We start from the raw sequence: 18,308 nt of genomic DNA on the forward strand, positions 1-18,308 counted from the left end.
GCTGGTAGTATCAGTTTTGTGAGTATATATGTCGTGTATTACGTTTATGCATATGGAAATTCGCAGCGCTTTTAATCTATTATTCTATTATATATCAAACCTGTATACTCGCCAATACTTTTGTATTGACATTATTTTAACGTATGTTGCAGGATTAGTCGAAGTCTACATCAAATCAAGCTAGGAAGTCTAGAAACCCACCTAAATTCTAGGTTGACGGATTTGAATTGTTCAAGAGGACAAGAAATCTGTGATAACTTATGTGATTGTATTGTTTGTTAGTATGGGATGACAAATGTAATGAATATTATCGCAATATAGTTGTTATGGATTCTCTTGAGCAATCTGATTCGCCTAGTGCCGCGCCCCGATGATTCCGCCATCGGTTGGGGTGTGACAGATTGGTATCAGAGCCATAACTATAGGGAATTAGGCAAGACTCGACCTAGTCCGGGTCGACATCTTAGAGAATGACCTAGTCTATAGTCTAAGCACCCACAGGCTGCCTCGTACGAACCCAGTAGGGTTTGTATGGCGCCTACCTGATGCTTCTGATCGAAATTGCAAAAACTATGACTTTTTGTGAACCCCACATACTACAACTTCACATGAAGAAGCCTTTCCTAAGACTGGAATACTACTAGCCTTTCCTAAGGCATACATAATACACATGTTTTCGAAAAATACTCGCACCTCACAATCGAGCGATCCAGTCGAGACCAGGTGTGAAAACCAGTAACTCTCGATAGGATTACTCACTTAGCACATTTTTCTAGCACGAGAATCTTTCGTTGAGTCAGGAGTGACATCCATACCTCGACGAAAGCCTCCCTTTCGAAATTCTAGTGAAGCTCTCGGATTCATTCGATGAGCGTAACCACAAATTTGGAACGAAACTGTTAAGTTAGGGGTGAAACCCGTACCTTAATGAACCATTCCGCTCCCTAAAATATTTTTTCAAAAAGCTCTCACCAGGGACTCGACCATCACAATGACTCGAGCCTCGCGATGACTTGGAGGATAAATGCCATGAGCTGCATCCCAGTGGAAGCATAAACCCCCAGAGTCAGCGCGTGTGCACGAACTTGTTGGGTGTGATTGAGTTACCTTGGGTAGTCGACGCCTAAACACCCGAGGCACTCCGAGTATCTTACTAAGCCTACAACTCACCGGATTTTACGATTCGATGAACTTAGTAACGTTTTATGTGTTTAATTGCGATTATCAATTTTCGCTCCCTGTTTTATTAAGCGCACAACTCGCACAGCCATCGCAATCCAAAACAAAGACCGAAGGATCGCAACAAAACTAATGTCCAGCTGTCCGATTTCTCTCGCAATCCCTCTCCTAATGCGTCATCGCGCATTCTAAACCGTAATATATGTGTATGTAAGTATGAACTACAACTATCTGTATCTAAGTACAATCAAGACATTGTGTGAAAATCTAGGAAGTTCGTGTCTCCTATGTGGCTCCTATGTGAAGTCTATTTATACTGCACGTCACAAGTTTCGACCGCGCTCGATCGCATCGTAAACTCGAAGTCATTATGATCGGATCTCATTCCAAATCTCTCTCTCTCTGTCTAGATGCCTTCCAACAACTCTATCTCGAAACGAATAGCTAGGAGAAGAGCCAAACGAAGCGCCGATAAGAGGATTGCCTCGATTGTGACCAAGGAAGTGGTCAAGCTCATTCCTCAAATTGTCGCTCAAGTGCACTCTCTCAGCAACGCTCGAGCCGCGAAGGACTCTAAGACGGAATCGCCGCAATCTACTTTCCTCTACAAACACTTCAAAGCCTGTGACCCGATGGAATTCACAGGTGAAGGAGGTGCGACCCAACTGCTCCAGTGGTTCGATTCTATCGAAGTCACCCTTCGACAAAGTGGGTGTCCCGATGGTTTCCGTACTACTTGTGCTACCGGGGTATTTCAATCACGAGCACTCGACTGGTGGACCGCCGAACGCAACAAATGTGGGATCTCCGCAGCTTACGCCCTCTCTTGGGACGAGCTGAAGGAACTCATGAAGGAAGAATATTGTCCCCCTCACGATGTCCAGAAGCTAGAAAACGAATTTTGGGGAATCAAGCAAACCGGAGGTGACAATGCTGACTACACAGCAAGGTTCAAGCAGCTTAGTGCAATCTGCCCAAGTCAAGTTGACACTCCAAGGAAAGCCATCGTGAAGTACCTCCGCGGCTTACCTGAGAGTGTGGGTGATTTTGTAGAAGCTGCAAAACCTGCTACCATCGAAGAAGCCTACCGTTTAGCCGCAGAGATCAACAGCAAACGAGTCTTGGACGGGATTTTCTCCAAGAAGCCTGTCAAACAAGCTCGTCAAGCAATCATCATCAACTCATCCGACGATTCCTCTAGCGAATCGATCAAGGAATCATCTGACAGCTCCTCTGAAAGCTTTTCTAAGGATTGCTCCGACAATGTCTCCATCAAATCATCAGGCGAATCCGACAACGACACTGCATCATCTTAGGAAGCACAACCAAGCCGCAAACGAGAGACCGTGAGCCCAGACTCATCAACAACTAGACTGCCACAACCCGAACCTCTCCAATCAGTCCCAGTTCAACCGAAACGTGCTTACAATGGGCCTCATCCCCTGTGTTTCACATGCACGTATCATCACCGCCAGAAGCAAATTGTCGCTATTGCACAAATTGCAACTGGTATGGTCATCGTACACAGCACTGCCGCGCAGGACCGCAACTCTGAAGGAAGTCAACAACAGCCGCAGTCTGCGCTAGTGTTCTCCACAGCAACGTTATTTTGCTTCTAATGTTGTTGTAATAATATGACTTATCGCTAGCTATCATTTCCTTTTATATGTGGAGTTTATTTCATCTATCTTCGCATGTGGACTCTATTTCTCTTTTACTCTAGCACCACCTAAACGCTAGCACTATGTATCATATAATGTATTTTACCCTTACAACACTCTTAGAATGAGGTACGATATACGTGCAAGGAGCAATTAATCGCGGGTGCACACGGGATTATTTTGGTCAGTGCACGGAGATCGTAGCAAAGTTCTAATGGTGCCATAACGTTTAAAAGCATGATCAAGGGTCTTGTCCATGTCAACGAAGCGCGACACCAAAGCACGAGGCATAAGTAGTAGGGGTAACGCTAGGTGTGCTTTACCATACTACCGAAGCTTCGTGAAGAAGGTGCCATGTGGAGTTGGACGTTATTAGACCTATTATATTATAATGGTTATTTTCGACACAATACAAATCGATCACAAGGCGTAACAAAAACTAAAATCGCATCACTGCGAGACTTCTCGTAAGTCTGCGTACGCAACACAATTGCCACATCGATGGACTTAGGTAAGTTCACCCCGAAGAGCAATTGGAGCAACGCAAGACTGGTCGTAAGTCTAGAATGCAACTCAATCGCAGTTTTACTGGATCCATCTCGCAATCTAAATCACTCGATATACGGCTCGAAATCGCAATCGTATCTGGTGTGCTCATCTCGCAAACTCTAACGCTGGTTATTGTCTATTGTGTGAACTTCTACCGCTTGGTGTGGATCGCTTACTGTGGATCGCTAGACGAGTATCGAAAATCACTCGTCGCTTTTCGCTTTAACGCATTTCGCGCCTATTTCATCGGCTCGATACTCTCATCACGTGTCGTCATCACTCATCGATACTCGTGTCATCTGTGTTATCTTGGCAGGCACGACCTCGCTTCACGAGACAAAACTAAGAGGGTCGAAACATGGTGGTGTTTTGACCATATTAGTAGACTTTCGTGGAAAAAGGCCATGCGGGCTAGCAATGGTTACTGTTTGTGGTGTATTCAACTCAATCGAATCGCGTATTGATCACAACGCAACGAACGTCGCTTATCATCTATCAGGGTCTATTGCCTATCGATATTCGGTTATCGCTTGGAATTCATCGCAGTTATGTCAAACTAGGGTACATGACATCGCTCCACGGGACAAAACTAACATGGGAAACGTGGTGTTTTCTATGTTAGCAACTCTCGTGGAAACATGCCATGTAGGTTTTATGCGGAACGAATCAAAATCGCATCTAGTCGAATCAAAATCGCGTCATTCGCTATCGCTTATCAACAGTCGTCTGACCCAATGTGCCATATCAATGTCCCGCATGATCGAACTATTCGCATTCGCTAGCAACGCTTTGTCTACGTCCAAGTCGCTTCAGTACTCGGTCTAGCGTCCTATCGCTTGGACCGAGGGGTCGAAATTCTATCTGTGTCGTATCGGCACGCGTGACACCGCCTCACGAAACGGAGGTAATATGGGCAAAACATGGTGGATACGCTGCGGGTACTTCCTATATATAAGTGTTTTAATCATATTAGCTAAACTTTCGTGGGAAAGTGCCACGTGGGGCTCGATATAAATTATTTTTCCGTACTATTAAAGAAAACCAATTTTTATAAACCTCTGTTAAAACCATTGGACAAGTGAAATTTCCTTACAACATGGAGGAAACATCGAATCAGTTTAACTCCGTGCCTAAAGGAAGTTTCATAAGTTCAGTTTTTCCTTAAAAACTTTTGCAATGACAAAAAGAATCTTCCCGAAAACGATGGTTCGACAATCGAGTTTCAGCTCGAACTCACGTTATAGGAAAATTTTCTTAAAACTCATTTTGCCGCCAAATTCTTTTAATATGTATAACTCAAAAATCTGTTATTAAGCTAACAAAAACCCTCCCCATAGCGTTGGTGTGGACAACGATGCAGTTAGCGCCACGCCATGAGGGGATTTTCCTAAATATCTTCAAAGATTGCTCGATTATCGGTAAAGTTTAAAACGTCATGGAATCGCTTTTGTGTGTGTCATTACTCTTGGTTATTCGAATCGTATCTTCTCATCCCTCTCGCTCATTGAATCTTAATCGATCGCTCGCTTATCTAGACGCTCTTAATCGCATCAACTTTTACGACCCTACTATTGGATTAATTTCGGGACGAAATTTCCAAAAGCAGGGGAGACTGTAACAACCCGCACTTTCGTACGTTGTTACTACTCGATACACTCGTTACGCCTAGCACCAGAGATTCGGATCATAATGTAACTATATCAGCTAAATCGAAGTATAATCGAATAATTACGCATATTTTAACACTATTACAAAGCTATTTTCGCAAATAATAACGCTCATGATGACGTTGAGTGAGGACCTATTCTACCCTCCTCGATAGTCGTGAGGTGTCAAAACGTAAACAACCAACGCTAACAAGGACTATCGGGTGAGTACCATGCCTCCAGCCGTCATGACAATGATGGCAATACGAGCAAGTAGTACCCCGATAATCACTGTGGCACATCACATCGAAGAACGCACTCGAAGGCACGCGTAACTCGATCATCGCACTGAATATTGAATATATAGATACGTATATACGACCCCTTTTATAAATATATGGAAATGTGGCCCAAACTATCGAAACGCACCAAAAACGAGGATCGAAAGGCCAGCCTATCGGACAGGACAGGCCAGCCGACAGGACAGGCCAGCCGACAGGACAGGCCAGCCGATCGAACAGGCCAGCCTATCGGACAGGACAGGCCAGCCGACAGGACAGGCCAGCCGATCGAACAGGCCAGCCTATCGGACAGGACAGGCCAGCCGACAGGACAGGCCAGCCGATCCAACAGGCCAGCCTATCGGACAGGACAGGTCAGCCGACATGACAGGCCAGCCGACAGGACAGGCCAGCCGATCGAACAGGCCAGCCTATCGAACAGGACAGGCCAGCCTGCCCTCCTTTCCTTCCTCCTTGCCTATAAATACCCCTCATTCACCCCCAACACACTTGTTATCACTGTTGCTGCTCGACCAGAAGTTCCAACCCCTTAATCTCCCGATTTCCCACGATTCTTGTAAGTTTTTAACCCAATTCTTGTACTTCTTCGATCTATATGCAATCCTTCATCTTTCTATCTTACAAAATTCGACTTTTAACCGTGAAATCAACGGATTTGGAGTGTTCTAAGGTGATGTCACCATGGAGTTCTTCAAAGGTGATGTCATCCCATGAAGAACAACTCAGATCCGAATGGTTTCCATACGATTTTACACAAATCTCGTCTAAATCTATGTTTTCTAATCAAGAAGTTACGGATTTGAGATGTTCTAGAGTGATGTCATCATGAAGTTCTTATGAACTTCAAGTATTGGCCTCATTCCACCAAGAACAACTCAGATCTGAGAAATCCCATAAAGATAATCAATGTTTTCACATCAGATCTAAATCTAAAAACGGTAGCAACAGAGCTTAGGCCGACCTTCTACTCATTCTTAGTGTCGTGTTGGTCGAGGATCTGATTCCTACCGAGGAGACGACCAATTTCGGGTTAAACACGGAAAATCCGTCAAGAACGGCCAGTTCTGATGAAACGGGGTGATTCCCGGCCGTTAGAACAGGTCGGAATTGATGGGATTTCAGTTGTTCAACACGTCACCACAACGTCCCGACCAAAAACACCGAAAACACTCGAAAATCATCAAGAACAGCTGGACAGGCTGGCCGATCGAGCGGCCCAGTCAATCGAGCGGCCCAGCCGATCGAGCGGCCCAGTCAATCGAGCGGCCCGGTCGATCGAGCGGCCCAGCCGATCGGCTGGACCAGCCGATCGAACGGCCCACTCGATCGAACGGCCCACTCGATCGAGCGGTCCATCCGAATGGGCCAGCTCAGTTCAATTTTTCGTCCAATTTCACGTAGATCGATACCGTTTAACGCGTAATCCAATACTCATGTGATTAGTCTGAAATCAGGACATTCTCAGGCACCATCCCGTCAATCCAACCGAATACGCACTGTGAGTATACTTGACCCCTTTTATCGAATTTTGGGTGTAACATACGTTCCTTATAAATCGAACTTATCAGACGAACGATTCAAATTGTTAATCTATCACTTGCGAATAGCTGTTTGCATAGATATACGTGATGCTAGTTGCATGTATGCTAGGACTTATACTCGTGACGTCCCACCCAGACTAGTATAGTACTATTGCGCCCGACGGGGTCTAGTTAAGCCATCGAAGAGTCGAGTATCGAGGACTTAGCTGGTAGTATCAGTTTTGTGAGTATATATGTCGTGTATTACGTTTATGCATATGGAAATTCGCAGCGCTTTTAATCTATTATTCTATTATATATCAAACCTGTATACTCGCCAATACTTTTGTATTGACATTATTTTAACGTATGTTGCAGGATTAGTCGAAGTCTACATCAAATCAAGCTAGGAAGTCTAGAAACCCACCTAAATTCTAGGTTGACGGATTTGAATTGTTCGAGAGGACAAGAAATCTGTGATAACTTATGTGATTGTATTGTTTGTTAGTATGGGATGACAAATGTAATTAATATTATCGCAATATAGTTGTTATGGATTCTCTTGAGCAATCGGATTCGCCTAGTGCCGCGCCCCGATGATTCCGCCATCGGTTGGGGTGTGACACTATACAATCTCATGTTTCTAGGATTTCGTGCCATATCTAACCTATACAACTCTAGACTCGATATAAGACGTAGCCGACAGACGTGGTGCACCAACAACTAGAATGCCCTTGAACAAATTCACGCGCCTCTTTTCTTCCTTTCAATTTCCCTGATTTAATCTTAGCCCTTGATTAACTTAATGGATGGTCAAGATCACTTCCTAGCCTTCCTAGCCAAATAAACTTACTATTGTATCTCCACCCATGAATTCTATTAGAAAAGAGAGAGAATTATAACCTTATTAAAAAGCAACTAATTTATGCATATGATAGTTATACAATTGGCTTTGGGAGTTTTCAAAAAAAAAAAAAAAAAATAGAATTTTCCTTTTTAACCCAAAAGTTTTGATCTTTGACAATTTAAGTTTAAAGTTTTAATCTTTGTTTCATTTTTAACCTTAAAGTTTTAATATTTGACAATTTAAGTTTATAGTTTTAATCTTTGTTATTTTAACCCCTTTGATTAATTTGATTTTTCACTTCTAATTCAAAAGTTTTCATCTTATACAATTTAACCCCTTTGATTAATTTGATTTTTCACTTCTAATTCAAAAGTTTAGATCTTTTGTGATTTAACCACTTTGATTTTCTTACTTATGTGTTGTAATCTTGGCTTTGAGAGTTTTTCAAAGAAAAATGGTTATGCATATGTTTGTTGTAACCTTAGCTTTGAGGGTTTTTTTTAAAAAATTTGATTTTTTTTACTTTTCACTCAAATGTATTTATAAATTATTTTAACGCAAAACTATTTGTTTTTTACTTCTAACACAAAACTTTTTATCCTTTCAATGTATTCTTACAACTTTTTTACTTTCAACTTTGGTCCTTTATAATTTTCATTTTCCGTAAATTTTTCGCTTTATGCCTCGTTCTAAATTTTGTGACTTAACACATCGAAACGTGCGTCTTTGGTTTAACGTTTTTACGTTTCGTTCTAAATTTTGCGAGTTAACACGACGCAACGTGCGTGTGTGGGTGAACGTTTTTACATCGTCTATTTTTTCCCGTTTGACGGGTTCAACATAACGTGTGCGTCCTAAATCGACTTAGTTATAACTAAAGAATTCCCGCCGCATTGCGGCGGGTCGTAATTCTAGTTTATTATTATTTGATAAGAAAAATGGGCCGCCAAGTTTTAGCCAGCGAATTAATATTAATATTAATATTAATATTAATATTAATATTAATATTATATACTAATAAAATTTGAAGCGAATGAACAGTACATATATTAATTAAATATTGATTTAGGGAATATAAGAATATAGGGTATGGGGCGGAGGTTGTGACGTGGGTTGGGTATAAACGCCAAAGTCACCACCTCGGGTGGGCTTGGGTTTCGGCGTGGCCCCTTAGGCGGGGGTTTCAGCCCGGGCGTTGGGCGGGGCTATCAAGATGACATGGCGTGATCTCATTGGCCAAGACAAGTAGCCGTTTGGGCTAGCCGTTTGCCAACGACTATGTGTTTAAAAAAATCTATCAAATATTAGAATATGTGGTATGGGGCGGGGGTTGTGTCGTGGGTTGGGTACAAACGCCCAAGTCACCACCCCGGGTGAGCTTGGGCTTCGGCGTGGCCCCTTGGGCGGGGGTTTCAGCCCGGGCGTTGGGCGGGGCTATCAAAATGACATGGTTGGATCTCATTGGCCAAGACAAGTAGCCGTTTGGGCTAGCCGTTTGCCAACAGCTATGTGTTTAAAAAAAGATTTAGGAAATATTAGAATATGAGGTATGGGGTATGGGGCGGGGGTTGTGGCGTGGGTTGGGTACAAATGCCCAATTCACCACCCCGGGTGGGTTGGGTTTCGGCGTGGCCCCTTGGGCAGGGGTTTCAGCCCGGGCGTTGAGCGGGGCTATCAAGATGACATTGCGGGATCTCATTGGCCAAGACAAGTAGCCGTTTAGGCTAGCTGTTGGCCAACGGCTATGTGTTTAAAAAAAAGATCTAGGAAATATTAGAATATGGGGTATGGGGCGGGGGTTGTGGCGTGGGTTGGGTACAAACGCCCAAGTCACCACCTCGGGTGGGCTTGGGTTTCCGCGTGGCCCCTTAGGCGGGGGTTTCAGCCCAGGCGTTGGGCGGGGCTATCAAGATGACATGACGTGATCTCATTGGCCAAGACAAGTAGCCGTTTGCCAACGGCTATGTGTTTAAAAAAAATCTTGGAAATATTAGAATATGTGGTATGGGGCGGAGGTTGTGTCGTGGGTTGGGTACAAACGCCCAAGTCACCACCCCGGGTGAGCTTCGGTTTCGGCGTGGCCCCTTGGGCGGTGGTTTCAGCCCGGGCGTTGGGCGGGGCTATCAAAATGACATGGTTGGATCTCATTGGCCAAGACAAGTAGCCGTTTGGGCTAGCCGTTTGCCAACAACTATGTGTTTAAAAAAAAATTTAGGAAATATTAGAATATGAGGTATGGGGAATGGGGCGGGGGTTGTGGCGTGGGTTGGGTACAAATGCCCAATTCACCACCCCGGGTGGGTTGGGTTTCGGCGAGGCCCCTTGGGCGGGGGTTTCAGCCCGGGCGTTGAGCGGGGCTATCAAGATCACATTGCGGGATCTCATTGGCCAAGACAAGTAGCCGTTTAGGCTAGCTGTTGGCCAACGGCTATGTGTTTAAAAAAAAGATCTAGGAAATATTAGAATATGGGGGTTGTGGCGTGGGTTGGGTACAAACGCCCAAGTCACCACCCCAGGTGGGGTTCGGTTTCGGCGTGGCCCCTTAGGCGGGGGGTTTCAGCCCGAGCGTTGGGCGGGGCTAGCAAGATGACATGACGGGATCTCATTGGCCAAGACAAGTAGCCGTTTGTGCGAGCCGTTTGCCAACGGCTATGTGTTAAAAAAAATCTAGGAAATATTAGAATATAGGGTATGGGGTTGGGGTTGTGTCGTGGGTTGGGTACAAACGCCCAAGTCACCACCCCGGGTGGGCTTGGGTTTCGGCGTGGCCCCTTGGGCGGGGGTTGTATTTGAGGGTAAAAATCGGTGAATACCGGTGCCGAACCGGTACCGAAAATACGTGACGTTTTAGTTTGAGTTACTTTTTGTTATTTGACATGTTTTGTCATTCTTATAGAACGATTTGGTTTAGCGCGCCGCAACGCGCGCGCATTGTAAACAACTAGTTAATATTAATATCTACTAATAATTAATATTAATATATTAATATATTAATATTAATATATTAATATTAATATTAATATATTAATATTAATTAATATTAATATTAATATATTAATATATTAATATTAATATATTAATATTAATATTAATATATTAATATTAATTAATATTAATATTAATATTAATATTAATTAATTATTTTATTATTAATTAGTGATTAGCATGGTGTGATAATTTGATTGGGCTTTTTTGGGCGAGCGACAGATGTCACCCCATCCTTTTCCCTGTCTTCCTTCCTAATCTACCATCACACAGAGATTTACATCGGAGAGAGAGAAAGATCTGGAGAGAGGGGGAGGATCGACGGCGTTGCTGCCGTGTATCTCCGTCTTTGGCCGCCCTGACTGGCCACATCCCCGCCTTTTCTCAGTTTACACCTCCCCTCCTCTCTCTCTCTCTCTCTCTCTCACACACACACACACACACATAAAGGGTGACGCAAATGACTTCCGCCCGGCCACCGTAGCTTAATGACAACGCCAGTTATTGTCGTGGGAATCAGAATGGGTTTCCGGTAACATATAGGATGGTTGGTACGATGATGATGTTTGCCTCTCTGGCTGGTGGCGATTGTGATTGCAGAACATCATCCACTTAATCAGAGGTTTGCTTTTTATGCTTCATCTGTTGTGGTTGCAAAACACCCTTCACTTATGATGCTTTCTTTTCAGGTTCATTTATGCAAAAAATTTTGAATGATAAAGCAGAACAATGTTATGATTTGTATGCAACCTGTTTAAGTTCCCTTTTTTAATGTAAACTTACATTATTATCATCTGTATGTATTTTTCGTTGGTTTTGGTTGTGAAAAGTGCTCCGATTATGACGGTTTTGGAGCTCCTTTCAGGTTTGCAATGCTAAACCATACATCTGAAATATGGTCTGACGATGGTGTTGAAAAAGGCCCTTTAGGGTTTATGATGATAAGGCGTAAATCATTCATTTTTGGGCATACGAATGTTGTATTCTTTATATATAATAATTTATTAATAATTGAGGCGTATGAACTGTGTTTGTATTTGGTTTGGCTGTTATCGGTTTAAATGGACAGTTGTTACACGGAGGCTGTGATGAGTAATCAAAATAAAGCCGGCGTGGCAGCTACGGAGGATCTCAGGTTAGCACCTGCAACCCCTATTGCAGCCATGGTGGCTTGGTCCTTTTGCATTCTCTGAGCCTGATGAATCAGCTCACTGATGCTTTTGCAATTTGAGTTATCGGTAGTGGTTTGGTCCTTTTGGTCACTGAAATAGAGTTTGAGTTAATTCTTTTCTTAGAAGGACCATAAGATATCCTCAAACACTTGGGATGCTACCACCCAATCAAATTACGACACCATGATAATCATTATTCATTTCAGTTCTCTTATTGACATGTATTTATGTATTTATCTAATATTAACAGGCTATGATGATCATGGTCAGATCATTACTTGGCGTAGGTTGGCAGGTGCATTGTTCTCCGCTTGCAACTGATGGTGCAGCCATGGCAGCTTAATAGCTTGGTCTGAGCCTCACCATGCTGGTTTCGAGGTGATTAACCTATATCGCAGTCGATTTTATGGCTGAACATCGTGCTTTTCAGTTCATGTTTGGTAATTTTTCATGTCACTGATCAGTATGGGAACAAGCTATCCAGGGAAAATGTTGTTGATCCTGTCCAACAGGTCCACATATAGTTATTGTTATTATTAATTATCATTATAATTATTGTTATCATTGAATAAAGTATGTTATGTGTTTTAGTCACTTGGACCTAGAGGTTGCAGTTACATATCATTAAGGGGTTCAGTTTGGGTCAAATCAGCTATGGAACACACAAACCATCGAGTTAACCGCTATCCGAGGTCTTCACAGTTCCCTCAAACCTCAAATGCAATGTTGTATCTGCAGAATTCTGGACTCAGGAATTGCTTCAGTTGTTTATATTACTGATAAAGGAGATGAAGATCGACGCCGGACACAAACCACAGTCTCCCAGGGATTTACACATACACAAAGGAGACTGCACCAGTTTATGTATGCTGATCGTGATACGACACTAGAGAATATGATCTGTTGGAGAACTCTAGAAAGATTAAATTGTCAGTAACCGTTGAGAATTGCAGTGAGAAAGGGTATACAGTTATAATGCAGTTTGTACACTTACTGCTATGAAATATGTGGTATATCATGCCACCGTTATTGCTGCTGAAGGAGTTGAAGCTTATCAGGTATTACTTTAACTCATTAATTTTGCTATAAGTCAACACTTTTTTTAGATCAATTTAGGGAAATATTAATCTGGTTGAGGTGGGGACTATCCTTTCGGATCCACACTCCCAGACCATTGCAACAACTTTGCTTTTGTGGGTTTTTACTTGCTATGGTTGTTGTATTAGTATGTTGTTATATTTGTGTTGTTTTAAGGACTTTTATATCCGTCACTGAGACGGATGTGTTGCCGCTTTAATTATGATTTTCCACCTTTCCAGCCTTACATTTTATAGATTGTGCTATTTTATTAGGCCTTTTTTTAATCCAAACATTTGTAATAAAATTCTGTTATGTATGAAGGTTTAAGGAACCATTGGAAAATTACTGAAAAGAACATGAAATTACAAGAACTCTTGCAAACAGAGAGTTTGTATCTCAATCTTTCTCTCTCTCTCTCTCACACACACAGACATATATTTATTATGCATACTTATAGACACACACACAAACACACAAAGGAATACAAAAGATTATCATCTTCACGGGTGGCAAAACATGCGGGTCGGGCAATGTGTTAAAGCGGGTTGGTTCTTAAGTGATAATATCCAAGTCTTTAATATTTTTGACCCATTATCCATAAATCTTAAACCAAAATAACTTGGTTTCATTTGATTGGGTTTATGTTCTGTAGTCAGTTTAGCATTTAGGGTTGATGATTATTTGTATTCTGTAGCATTTAGGGTTGATGATTATTTGTATTATTGGTAACATTGGAGATTTGTTTTTAGTGTTTAGCTGAATTGTTAATCATTGTTGATCACTAAAAGTAATACAGTCAAGTAATTTCAAAACCACATAAATCTATGTTTTAGAATTTGTTTTTAGACTTTAACAGGTACCCACTTACTTATGTTGAAGAGATGTTTAGCATGGTGGCGTCATGGTTCTAAAGATGTGAGAAAATTATGCTTTGGAATGTTGTACGGAACTTTTTGGTTCATTTCGAAAGCTCGCAACAAATTGGTCTTCAAAAAGCTTCGCCCCTCTATTAAAAATACGGTGAAAAAAATCATAGCTCATCTGTTTTCGTGGGTCAAAAATAAGTCGAAACACCATTCCTTATCATGGCAGAGCCGAATGATATGTCCTGACTGCTGTTTATTTGTAAGAGGGTAGGGTGATTGGCTTTGGCTTTGCTATATGTTGCTTTTCTTAGTACTTTTTTCCAACCCATAGCTGGTTGGTTGCTAATATATTTTGTTTGTTGCTAGCCAAAACAAGTAGGATGCTATATCTAACATATTTATTTTTTACATATCTTTAGAGAGAATGTAGCTCAAGTTTTTGTACTCTTATTATCCATCTTTTGCACAAAATGGAACATAAATATATAAATGTTATTTAGTTTTGAACAAGATAATTATTTTGAGCGCTTCGCCCCACTTGCGCGCTGCGAAGCGCACGCGGAGTTTAAATACTAGTTAGATGTAAATTTTGAGATATTGGGCTTTTGATCATGTATGGTTATATTATATTATATTAAAACCCTAATCATAACTAATATATATCATACACGGCTGGAAAGAAGGGGGGATCAGACGCAACTTTTGAAAGGGGAACTGTTGGTGGGACGCACGGAAGGGCAGCCGTCTTTTGACGGCTGTACACGGTTCAAGGTAGGAGCGGCTAGGTAGTCTTCTTAAAGCGTACGGTTCATAGGATTGAACACTTTTCTCAGATTTCTTTATATTTGGATTTGTTTTGACATTGACAACGTCGTATAAACAATTTGATGAGTTGGTTTATTTATACTATATTTGCATGTGTTTGAGTTCTTGCTTTACAACTTGCTCGGTTGATGATAAGACCTTAGCTTGTTGGGTGACATAGAGTAGGTTGACTCACATTAGTAAATAGGGTAATTAAACTGTAAAAGATCTGATAACAAAGACCTGTTTTTGATTACCACTTAAATTAACCGACTTTTCAGCACCATGTCTATGTGGTGTCCAATTAATGATTAAACTGAGTTTGGTGTGAAACTAGAATCTGAAACTTGGAGGACTTTACCTTATCTTATGTGACTTTCCCCAGATGATTGATTTCTAGATTTTCACATTAAACTTTGTTTTTCTGATTCTTATTAACTGATAAATCTTGACCACTTGTGTTAAGTTTATGAAATGTTTATTATATTTGAATTGTTTGTCGTTTTAAATGTATTGGCAACATACTTGCGTTGTTAGCGGGTTGGTAAATTGGTGGGTAATTTGTATAATTAAACGGGTTATTAGGTTGTATGGTAAATAGGTTGTATGGTAAATCTTAAAAACTATCCCTAATAATTAATCAAAGTCATTAATTCGAAGGTCATGTCTATGTGGTGTTATAAATCTATAAACGGGGTTTTGTGTTAAACTTGCAACGGGATTCTGGGTGGGAGTTGCTTTTCTTTAATATATAATAATTCTCTAGTTAAACACTAACCACAAATTACCCGTTGATACGATACCCTACTTACGCTATTTACCTAGTTTAATTAGGTTTTTGATTGTGTCGTCAGTCAACCTTTTTGTCAAAGAGTTTATATAATGGAACTCCGATACCATATTTTAGGCTTGTAACAAAATTGTGCTATTCGAGTGGATAATAGCTAGAGTTCTATATAATTTAAGCTCTTTAAGTTTTTATTATTATATTTTGGTTATGAAATCAACTTTTTTTTATAAAAAATAAAGTTAAATTTATTAAGAAATTTATATTACAAATAACAAGTAAAATGGTAACACTATAAAAAACGACATACTCCTTTATTTTGCCATAAAAAAACCAAAAAACATTACTTTGATATATTAAAGTTTCTTAACTTTACAAAATACACTAAAAATATCAGTAACCCAATTTTTACATGTAAAAGTTCTAAGAAAGATTACAAGAATAATTCCTTCTGACAACAAGTTCATTTCCCCCCAGTAATTTAGGGTGAAGGGGGTGCTCACCTAATAGGTGAGTCCCCTCTCTTACGTCAAACCAATCCCCGTGTGCCACGTCAACTCCCCTCTTAAACTCCCCTAACACCCTCATTTGATGGCGCCACTCCCCTCTTAACTCCCCTTATTTTTTTATTCAAAAAAAAAAAAAAAAAACAAAGAAAAGCTTTGATTGGTTGAAAGTGGGCTGGCCCCACCACCTTTCCCCTCTCCTCCTTCGGTGAGCCGCCACCGGTTTCATCCCTCTCTCTCACTCACCGATTGAACGGCGCCACCCTACCGCTCGGCAAAACCAGTCCCCGAAATGGGTTGCCGCTTACGCCCCGTCCCCCCTTAAGAATAAGTGAAGTAGGGTGGGTTCTCCTGTCTAGTGAGCCCTTGAGCATTCACATTCAATCCATCAAATTATACATACATTCCACTAAAAAACAACTTCTATATCAATATATTTTCACTAAAAACAAATACTTTTTCTCTCTCCTTTTCAATTAAATAATATTATCATTACATTTTTCTCTCTCCTTCACTCACAACCACTTTCAATACATATTAAAAAAATTATAGTGGGTGAACAGTGTCCCCTCAAATATACAGATGAACAGTAACATTTTCTCTCTCCTCCACTCACAACCACTTTTTATACCCTTTATGATATAAAAACCCCACCTCACATATTTTGATGGATAGAATATGAATGCTCTTAGGACGTTAAATACCACCTCCCGTAGGGTTGCTAAGGGGAAGGTGTGAGTGGCAAGCAACGGACGTTAGTCTTGTATGTGAAATTAATTTTTTAGCCACTCATGTTGCCTGGAAACATGATTATAGATCAAAGAATGATAGAACACGAATTGAAAATAACATAAACTTGACTAATCCTTGATATGAATTGTGATTAAAGACTCCTTGACTTTGAAACCCTATACATAAACATTGATACATAGGGAGATGTAATCAAGGTAGAGTATTTTTTGGCATCTTAATATATTGTTGTCGTACTATAATGAATCGAATCAATACCGCTGCCTGAGTAACATTGATATTGTTATCATTAAAACTGATATTGCTATTTGTCAAGTATGCGTTGATATATTTGGCATGATATGACTATAGTTTTTTATGTTATATGAGACAACCTTTTTATCGGTACCATTCTAGTTATATAACAAACCCCGATATTTCATTACACCCGGTGGGTCCGGATGGGGTATACGTGACGAGATTGATATCAAATACACAAACACCACAGCCGAAGTCTTGGATTTAAAATACTGTTACAAATATAATTGTCCGAATGTCCAAAATATAATATAGACGGATATTGTATCAAAGATCCACAGGCGGATCGAAAAGTTACAAAAAATGAAATAACAGACTAATAGGTTTCTTATGCAAGGAGTTGCAAATTCCTCTTAAGCATTACCGGACACTTCCAGCCTATTTCGTAACCTTGCAACCTGTCAATTAGTCTTTTTAAGATACGTCAGTTTACACTGGTAAATAGAAATAACCGACACATTTTGAAAATATTTCAAAATTGTTTTAAGTGCACAAAGGCACATGTATTTTATAAATAACTTGGGACAATAATAATTCTCATATACAGTTTTACATGCTTGTCAATACATATGGGGCCCGGTATAGAAACCGATAACATGATTAACCGACACGCCACTATAACCCATAAAGGGTATCCACAATATGGGTAGAAAATTTTTTATAATAGCATTAGCATCAGCCGGGTGTATGCATACACCCCGTGCTTAAGGCGTGGCCATTTGCAATTAAATGAGCCGATGATATCCAGGACACGGTCGCATTAACCCCCAATGTTTAAGTTCTCAAGAAAAAAACAAATTAAAACGGGTTATGCGGATTTTCTAGTCACAATCCCACATATGATCTCATACCCGACCAAGCGGTAATAATTTACCGTATCCCAAGCCCGTATAGGGAAAATAGGTTAAGAGTATTTACCTTGCTTAAATAAGTCTTACAATGCAAGATAATATAATAAGCACATCCGTTATCAAATTAACTAAGCTTGGTTGCTATCTACTGGAATGCCTTAGTATGGAATGAATGGTATAATAACCAATTAGAATGTTAATGGGTCTTATTCAACTCATAGACTTGGACCGGTTAACTTAAAATAATGAAAAATGTACGATACGCTAGATTAAGCGATGAACGGATAGAATGTAGTTTAAAACCTCACAAGTACTAAGACTTATATAATGTGGGTAAACATGTTTACATTCTGGAATTTGAAATGAATATGAAAAGATTTGACCCGTTTCGGTAAACTTACGTAAAGTAGTTACATAAGCTAACCGTATGCGCATAGGGGGTATCAGGTGATCGGATGAGCCATAAACAAGTTCAATATGCCAAGAAATTTTAATTACGTGTTAAC

The 18,308-nt window shown here is 40.6% G+C and overlaps 1 long non-coding RNA gene across 5 annotated transcripts; it reads left to right on the top strand.

Moving 5' to 3' along the window:
• Window positions 1-10,882: 10,882 nt before the first annotated feature.
• LOC110908867 lies at window positions 10,883-14,257 on the top strand. Of its 5 annotated transcripts, none has more exons than XR_004878273.1 (6): window positions 10,884-11,311; window positions 11,555-11,824; window positions 12,112-12,239; window positions 12,326-12,373; window positions 12,453-12,919; window positions 13,263-14,257. It is a non-coding gene; the product is annotated as an uncharacterized LOC110908867 (long non-coding RNA). The 5 variants fall into 5 exon arrangements; XR_004878274.1 differs by having other exon boundaries at window positions 13,798-14,257; XR_004878272.1 differs by having other exon boundaries at window positions 10,885-11,311; window positions 13,788-14,257.
• The last annotated feature ends 4,051 nt before the right edge of the window (window positions 14,258-18,308 follow it).

Source organism: Helianthus annuus, chromosome 14 (genome assembly GCF_002127325.2).
Source record: "Helianthus annuus cultivar XRQ/B chromosome 14, HanXRQr2.0-SUNRISE, whole genome shotgun sequence".
Classification (NCBI taxonomy): Eukaryota; Viridiplantae; Streptophyta; class Magnoliopsida; order Asterales; family Asteraceae; genus Helianthus; species Helianthus annuus.